We start from the raw sequence: 8645 nt of genomic DNA on the forward strand, positions 1-8645 counted from the left end.
GGATGATTATGGAGGGTGCCTGATGTTACCTGGCTGAGTACTTTTGCCTACCTTCTTGCTTACTGTCTAGTCTGTGATGGATGTTCTATGGTGGGAATTAACATGGTGTCCCATGGTTGAGCCCTCCATCTCTTATAGGGTTCCATAGCATGTCAGTTGTTTTTCCAGTTAGAGGTTAATTCTTCATTCCAGATGATATTGCCTTGCTGTGTTGTGTTTCTGCCATTCAGCTTGGCATAGATGCCACACAGTGCCTTCTCTCACTGCTGATGTGTGAAATACTAAAAGATCTCCATAATATTATAACCCATCACAGCCTGGGGCTACTGTGGAGTTCTTTCCCAGTCAGGTCCCTCTCAAAGCTGGCAGTCTTTTGAGTTACGTAGCATATTTGTCCCAGAATGGAATATATATTCTTCCCCCAATTCTTGAAAGACTTAAAAATCACTGTTTCTTTTTCCTTGTAAAAAAAAAAAAAAAAAAACGTAAAATGCAAAAATCTATTCTCCTTTGGAAGTAATGACCTCAAATACACCTGACCACTGGATCTCAATTAATTTTATTGGTCTGGCAGATCACACTTGAATATTCATAGGGTTATCTTACACTTTGTAAGGCACGTGTATCACACTCAGGTTTCCAACATATTAAACAATAGTGTATCCTGTTTGATTTGCAAAATGTCATCAATACAATCAGTCAGTACAATTTTCTGAAGGATATCCAGGTAATTTAAATCTCGTGGGTTATAGTTCATGGAAAGAGAAGAAAGTTTTATAGTACAGTCCTGATGTAAAAGAGGAAATGTGTGCTGTTTGTTCCAAGTGAAAAAGAATCATTTCTAAACGTCTTTTCTAGTAGGGATGGTGAAGAACACGCCCATCTAAGCAGTGGCCTCACTCTGTACTGAAGATGTCTGAGTCTTCCCTAGCAGAGATACCACATCTGGCACAGAGGATGAGATTGGAGTGTTGTCTTGGATGAATTTGCACAAGTGTGCTATCAATTTGAAGAAAATGTTGGTTTTGTATTGGCCAGATATATTGGAGTTGATCATTCTGCCTCCTTGAAACATTTAATAACTTTCATTTCCACCATCCCCAGAAACATGATGTGATTTTATGTTTCTGTTTTGGCTGGGGTCAGGAGGGTGGTGAGAGGAAGTTGTTCCAAGAGTGGATGGGTTTGAATAGCGGACCCCCAAATATGTCTAAGTGCTAACCCCAGATCCTATGACATTGACCTTAAATGGAAAGATTTTGCAATGTGCACGCATACCTTGTTTTATTGTGCTTTGCTTTATTCTGCTTCACAGATACCGCATGTTTTACAAACTGAAAGTTTGTGGCAACCTGACTAGAGGAAGTCTATCAGCACCACTTTTCAAATAGTATTTGCTCACTTTGTGTCTCTGTTACATTTGGCTAATTCTTGAGATATTTCAAGCTTTTTCTTTGTTATATGTGTTATGGTGATCTGGGATCATTAATGTTTGACATTACTATTGTAATTATTTGAGGGCACTGCAAAACCTCCGTCATATTAGATGGCTGATAATTGTTAAATATTATGTGTTATCATTGCTCCATCAAGGGCTATTCCCCTGTTTCTCTCCATTTCCTCAGGGCAACCTGTTCCCTGAGACCAAAAATATTGAAATCAGTCCCATTAATAACCATCAATGGCCTATAAGTTTTCAAGTGAAAGTAAGAGTTGCAAGTCTCTCATTTTAAACCAAAACCTAGAAATAATGAAGCTTAGTGAGTAAGGCATGTGGAAAGCTGAGACAGGCCAAAAGCAAGGCTTGTTGCAACAAAGTAAGAATTTTTTTTGGAAAGGAGAAATTTTGGAAGGAAATTAAAAGTGCTACTCTAGTGAACACAGAAAGGATAAGAAACTAAACCTTATTGCTGATACGATGAAAGTATTTTGTGGTCTAGATGGAAGGTCAAAACATCCATGACATTCCATTAAGCCAGAGCCTAGTCCAGAGTGAGGCCTTAATTCCTTTCAATTCTATGAATGCTGAGAGAGGTGATGAAGCTGCAGAAGTAAATTTTGAGACTAGCAGAGTTTGATTAATAGGTTTTAAAGAATCAAGCTGTCTTCATAAAATGAAAGTTCAAGATGAAGCAGAAAGTGCTGGTGGAGAAGCTGCAGCAAGTTATCCAGAAGGTTTAGCGAAGATAATTCATGAAGGTGTCTGTAATCAACAGCAGATTTTCAATGCAGGTGAAACAGCCCTCTGTTGGAAGAAGATGCCATCGGGGATTTTCATAGCTAAAGGGGAGATGTCAATGTCTGGCTCAAAAGTTCAGAGGACAGGCTGACTCTCCTTTAGGGGTTAATGCAGCTGGTGACTTGAAATTGAAGCCAATGCTCATTTCTCAAGGCTCAAATCCTAGAGGCCTTAAGAATTATGCTAAATCTACTCTGTCAGAGCTCTATAAGTGGGGCAACAAAACCTAGATGACACAGCAAATCTGCCTACAACATGGATATTGAATATTTTCAGCCCACTGTTGAGACCTGCTGCTCATTAAAAAAAAAGTTTATTTCAAATATACTGCTTCTAGGTAATGTACGTGGTCACTCAAGAGCTGTAATGGAGAGGTCTAATGAGGTTAATGTTGTTTTCATGCGTGCTACCCCAACATCCATTCCATAGCTTAGGGACCAAAAGCAATTTCAATTTTCAAGTCTTATCATTTAAGGCATACTTTTGTATGGCTGTAGCTGCCATAGGTAGTGATTCCTGTGATGGATGTGGGCAGTCAGTTGAAACGTTTCTGGACAGGATTTACCATTCTAGATTCCATTAAGATGATTCATGTTTCATGGGAAGAGGTCAAACTATCAACATTAAAAGGAGTATGGAGGGAAGCAAGATGGCGTAGAAGGATGCTTGTAGCTCACCTCTCCCACACATACACCAAAACTCACATCTACGGACCTACTGAGCCAACCAGAGCACCTACTGAACTCTGACAGAACATCGCCCTCTTCGAAAGACAAAGACGCTAAAAATCTGATAGGAAGAAAGGAAAAAAGAACAAAAGTATAAGCAAAACAGTTCGGAACCGATCCTGCAGAGAGGAAGCGGCAAAGGAGGACTGGTGCTCTTTCCCTGGGCTCCTCCTCTTCAACAGAGAGGCCAGTGGAACAGAGGGGGAGCCTCCCAGTCTCAGATCTGCCCCCAGCATCCCTTGACAGACAAAACTGAGTTAAACAGGCACAAAGGGTCCCTCTGACCCACAGCCCAAGATGCAAGCTGGCAGCTGGGGCCGGGACAGGCTACCCGAGCCAGGAGGAGGACTAGGGTGGCTACAATGAGGAAGCTCCAGGGGACTGCAGGGTGCTGGGCGCCGTGGCTGGGAGGGGATAAGGAACAGAACAATCTCGGTCCCCCATAAATTGCAAAAAAAGCAAAGCTACAGGGATGGTGTGCCCTGGGGGGAGGGGCGCCGTAGACTTTGTCTCCTCAGACCTAATCACCATTACTGGCGCTTCTAGGGAGAAGAGAGGCAGGGCTCAGCTACAGCCGCCATCTCCTCCTCTGCTCAGTGCCAGGGCCGGGGTGGGGCCGAGCCCTGAATCCACACCTGGGGGCTCCGCAACCTCCTAGGCAGGACTGAGACTTGTTTACAGCCTGAGGCAGATAGGATCTTTCTGCCCTGGCACTTAAGAGAACTCGCGTAGCCAAGCCAAACAAGGAGTTGTGATTTGGCACGGAGCAGGGGCGGGGCCATTCCACGGTCTTCCGAGTCCACCTTTGGAGTGCAGACCTGAGACAGAGCGGGCAGCTGCACAGAGCAGCGGAGCGACCAGCGCTGAGAGAGGGCAGGTGGCCACCCCGTTTCCTGGCAGGAATGCAGCACCTGACCATGGTGCTGAGAGGGGGCCCGATCCGCCCACCTGCCTCCACAGGAGCACAGCATCTGACTGTGGCATTGGGAGGGGGAGTGACCCACCTGCTCACTGGTAGGAGCTCAGCTCCTGACCCAGTGTTAGGAGGGGGAGAGATCTGCTAGCTGACAGCCACTGGGAGCAGCACAGACAAGGGCGCCAACAGAGGGCCTCTGGAAACAGCAAGCTGAGTTCGGAAACAGGGCCAAGACACAAAGACCTCTCGATAAAATCAAGACCATCTCCAGGAGAACTAGATAACTGATACTCCTTAAGCCATTGTGCCAGAGAGATATGAGCAATATGAAGAAGCAGAGGAACCACTCCCAATTAAAACATCAAGAGAAATCCCCTGAAAGCACGATCAAGGAAATAGACATTGATGGCCTACTAGATTAAGATTTCAAAAAAGGAGTGATCAAAGTACTGAAGGAACTGAAAGAAATAATTTAGAGATATAAAATATGTCAAAAATGAAATCAAAGCTATAAAGACGAACCAAGTAGAATTAGTAAACTCATTTGCTGAGATGAGAGCTGCTCTAAAGGCTGTACAAAGCAGACTAGATAATGCAGAGGAACGAATAAGTGTCCTAGGAGACAGGACAACAGAAAGCACCCAGTCAGAACAACTGCAAGATAACAAATAAAAACAAATGAAAACAATACGAGGGACCTATGGGATAATATAAAGCATGCCAATCTTCACATAATAAGGGTTCCAGAAGGGGAAGAAAGACCAAAGGGAACTGTAAAGGTATTGGAAGAAATTATGACTGAAAACTTTCCAAACCTAAAGGAATCAGATATCCAAGTACAGGAGGCTCAGAGGGTCCCAAACAGGAAGAACCCAAACAGACCCACACCAAGACATACCATAATCAAGATGGCCAGAGTCAAGGATAAAGAAATGATCCTAAAGGCAGCAAGAGAAAAACAAAGAGTGAGTTACAAGGGAACCCCCATAAGGCTCTCAGCTGATTTCTCTACACAAACACTACAGGCCAGAAGGGAGTGGCAAGATATATTCAAAGTCCTGAATGAAAAAAAGATGCAGCCTAGGATACTCTATCCAGCAAGGCTATCCTGTAGAATAGAAGGAGAGATAAAGAACTTCATAGACAAGCAAAAACTAAGAGTTTAGCAACACTAAACCCATGCTAAAAGAATTATCAACAGATCTACTGTAAATAGAAAAGAAGCAGGATGCTACAAAATTGAGAAACTCATAACTGGAAAGGTGATAACTACCATGAATTACAAAAAAAATAAACACAAAATTGTAAAAGAAGACATCTGAATCATTAAGAGTGGGAGAGGAAGCAAGGAAAGCCACTGTGGAAAACAGTATGCAGAGCCCTCAAAAGACTAGGAATAGACTTACCATATGACCCAGGAGTCCCTCTCCTGGGCATATATCCAGAAAGAAGCCTACTTCAAAATGACAGCTGAACCCCAATGTCATAGCAGCACTATTTACAGTAGCCAAGACATGGAAACAGCCTAAATGCCATCAACAGATGACTGAATAAAAAAGAAGTGGTATATTTAAATGATAGAATGCTATTCAGCCACAAGAACAGACAACATAATGCCATTTGCAGCAACATGAATGTTCCTGGAGAATGTCATTTTAAGTGAAGTAAGCCAGAAAGACAAAAAAAAAAAAAATGCAAAATGAGATTGCTCATATGAGGAATCTAAAAAAAAAGTACAAAACAGAAACAGACTCATAGACATAGAATACAATCTTGTGGTTGCCAAAGGGGATTGGGGTGGGAAGGGACAGACTGGGATTTTAAAATGCAGAATAGATAAACATGATTATACTGTATACAACAGGGAAATCTATACAAGATCTTGTGGTAGCACATAGTGAACAAAAAAAGTGTGACAAGGAATATATGTATGTTCATGTATAACTGAAAAATTGTGCTCTCCACTAGAATTTGACACAACATTGTAAAATGACTATTGCTCAATAAAAATTAAAAAAATAAAATAAAGGAGTATGGAAGAAGTGATTCCTGCTCTCAAGGATGACGTTGAAGAGTTCAAGAATTCAGTGGAGGAAGAAATTGCAGATGAGGCAGGAACAGCAGGAGAACTAGAATCAGATGTGGAGCCTGACTATGTGACTAAGTTGCTGCAATTTCATGATAGAAGTAACAGGTGAGGAGTTGCTTCTTATGGATGAGCAAAGTGATTCCTTCTGATGGAAGCGACTCCTGGTACAAATGCTGTGAAGATAGTTAAGTAAAAACATAGGATTTAGAGTATGACATAAACTTAGTTGACAAAGTGACAACAGGGTTTGAGAAGACTGACTCCAATTTTGAAAGAAGTTCTTGTGGGCATAAAATAGCATCAAACAGCATTGCATGCTATAGCGATATCATTCGTGAAAGGTAGAGTCAATTGATGTGGCAAACTTCAATGCTGTCTCATTTAAGAAATGGCTACAGCCCCCTTAGTCTTAAGCACCACCACTCTGATTGGTTGCTAGTTATAAACATTGAGGCAAGACTCTCCACCAGCAAAAATTGTGACTCACTGAAGTCTCGTAGGATGATTAGCATTTCAGGGCAAAAATTATGTTTTAAACTAGTGGATGCCCATTGTTTTTTGGCAGAAAGCTTCTGCACCCTTAAGAAACTAAAATGGAGTAATTTTATATGCACTGAGAAACCCCGTAAGTTTCTGTGACTCATTTTATTGTGATGTTTGCTTTGTTGTGGTAGTCCAGAACCAAATCTACAATATCTTCAAAGTATGCCTGTAATTAGTTCAGAATACTAAGATAAATTCATAATAATTTAAGATTGGCTCAAAATCCAATGACAGGTGTCCTTATGAGAAGGAAGATGGAGGAGGATGAGAGATGCACAAAAGGAAATATGACATGAAGACAGGCACAGAGATTGGAGAGAGCTACAGACAAGGAACACAAGCATTGTCAGCAGCCACCAGAAGCTAAGAGAGTGGTATGGAATGAACACTTTCCCAAACACTCAAGGAGGTCTGGACACTGATGACACTTGATTTCAGACCTCTGTCCTCCAGAACTGTGGAAAAATAAATTTCTGTTGTTGTCAGCTATCAGATTTGAGGTATTATGATACAGCAGCTCTAAGGACCCCATATGGAGTGCTTCTACTTGGCTTTTCCCACTGTGACAGCCCTAATCCCACAGGCCAGTTGATGCAATTAGCGGGTTGTGCCCTCGACAAAGTGAATGTATTCAAGTATACATTTAGGGACTGAGAACATCATCATTGTTTCAAGATGCTGTTGTCATTTTGGGAAGGATTTGAGGGAATCATTAACGTGTACACTTACGGTGATGGTACAAGTTTCTTTCTCTGACAGACCCAGTCCCTTCATTAGTCAGTGGATCAGGACAATCCTCAGGTCCCAAAACTTCTCAAGTGAATATGATTTTAAGGAAACAATCATCCTCTAACTCTGAGACCTATCTTTCAACCCTTCTGATAGTATAGACACAGCAATTCCTTCTTGGTCGTCTATCTATTCTGTTTCTAGGGCTGCCTGCTCTATCACCATATCCACAGCTCTTCATGGGTTAAGCCTGCCTGGCTGCCACCCCAACCTTATTGTTCACCGTGATCACTGTGACCACCTGACTTCTGATTATTGATGGCTCCTACTGGTCTCTGTTACTTTTGTATTTGATTTTAATTAGCATAATGAGCTAAGTTTTATAATTACCAACAATCCTGCCCCTCAGAGAATAACCACCCTGAACATCTTATAGCTTCAGTAAAGACTCCTTTTGTGGATTTTACTGACATACAAAGCATATCTATCTTTATATGTCTACTACCCTAAGCCTTTGGGTTCCTTCTTCCACTGTTTGCCATGACATTTCCAGCACATCAGTTTTACTTCCTGAGGACCATCATTGTTGCCAAGTTTCTACAGACATCATGGTAGTCTGTTCCCACCATCTCCTGGAGTCTGAATGCAGGTAGTAATTATACTGTGTCCTGAGAGAGTGCTTGAAAATTTTAAAAATGCTCCCTTATACACCTTTATGTTGACTTTCCTCAAGTCTGTCCTTGAGTGTACAATTCCATATATAATCTCCCAGTTCCTGCTAGTAAATTTTGGATGGGTTCTTCAGTTCTTTTGAGTTATACTGTCTTTCCTTCCTTAGTAGGTCCAGCTTATAGCTGATTGTATTGCAGTGTGACTTTACTCTTGTTATTGGCTTGTGTTCAAGAGGGGAGATAAGAGCAGACCCTGAGAAGGACACATGATGTCCTGTGGGGTAGAGGACGCTCTGTCATCCTCCCACAATGGCGAGGTGCTATCATCCCTTCACAGAGAGGAGTGGGACACTTCTGAGGACTCGAAGGGCTCAGGGGCATCTAGGAATTCAAGATTCTCACTAACTGTTTATCAGATGCCTTGCCATTCTGCCTACCACAAGTAGGGTCCTGATCTTGGAAACATTTCAGACTAGGTCTGACTTTAAGTAGAACAGGAAATGTCTTATTTTAAAATAAAAGAAAAAACTTTTTTGGTGAGGAAATTCTGCAAAGGACGAGAATCTCTTTATATGCTGCCAAGCAGGTCTTCTGCCTTTCTTACTCACCACTCACGTAATACGGTGGTTTAAAGGCTTCACTCTATCATTATATTTTTTCAAAGAACTAATTCTCTAGAGCAAAACTTTATCTCCATTTTCCTCATCATTTTTCTGTATAACAAAAAGCT

The sequence above is a fragment of the Camelus bactrianus genome, chromosome 2, assembly GCF_048773025.1.
Source record: "Camelus bactrianus isolate YW-2024 breed Bactrian camel chromosome 2, ASM4877302v1, whole genome shotgun sequence".
In the NCBI taxonomy this organism is placed as follows: domain Eukaryota; kingdom Metazoa; phylum Chordata; class Mammalia; order Artiodactyla; family Camelidae; genus Camelus; species Camelus bactrianus.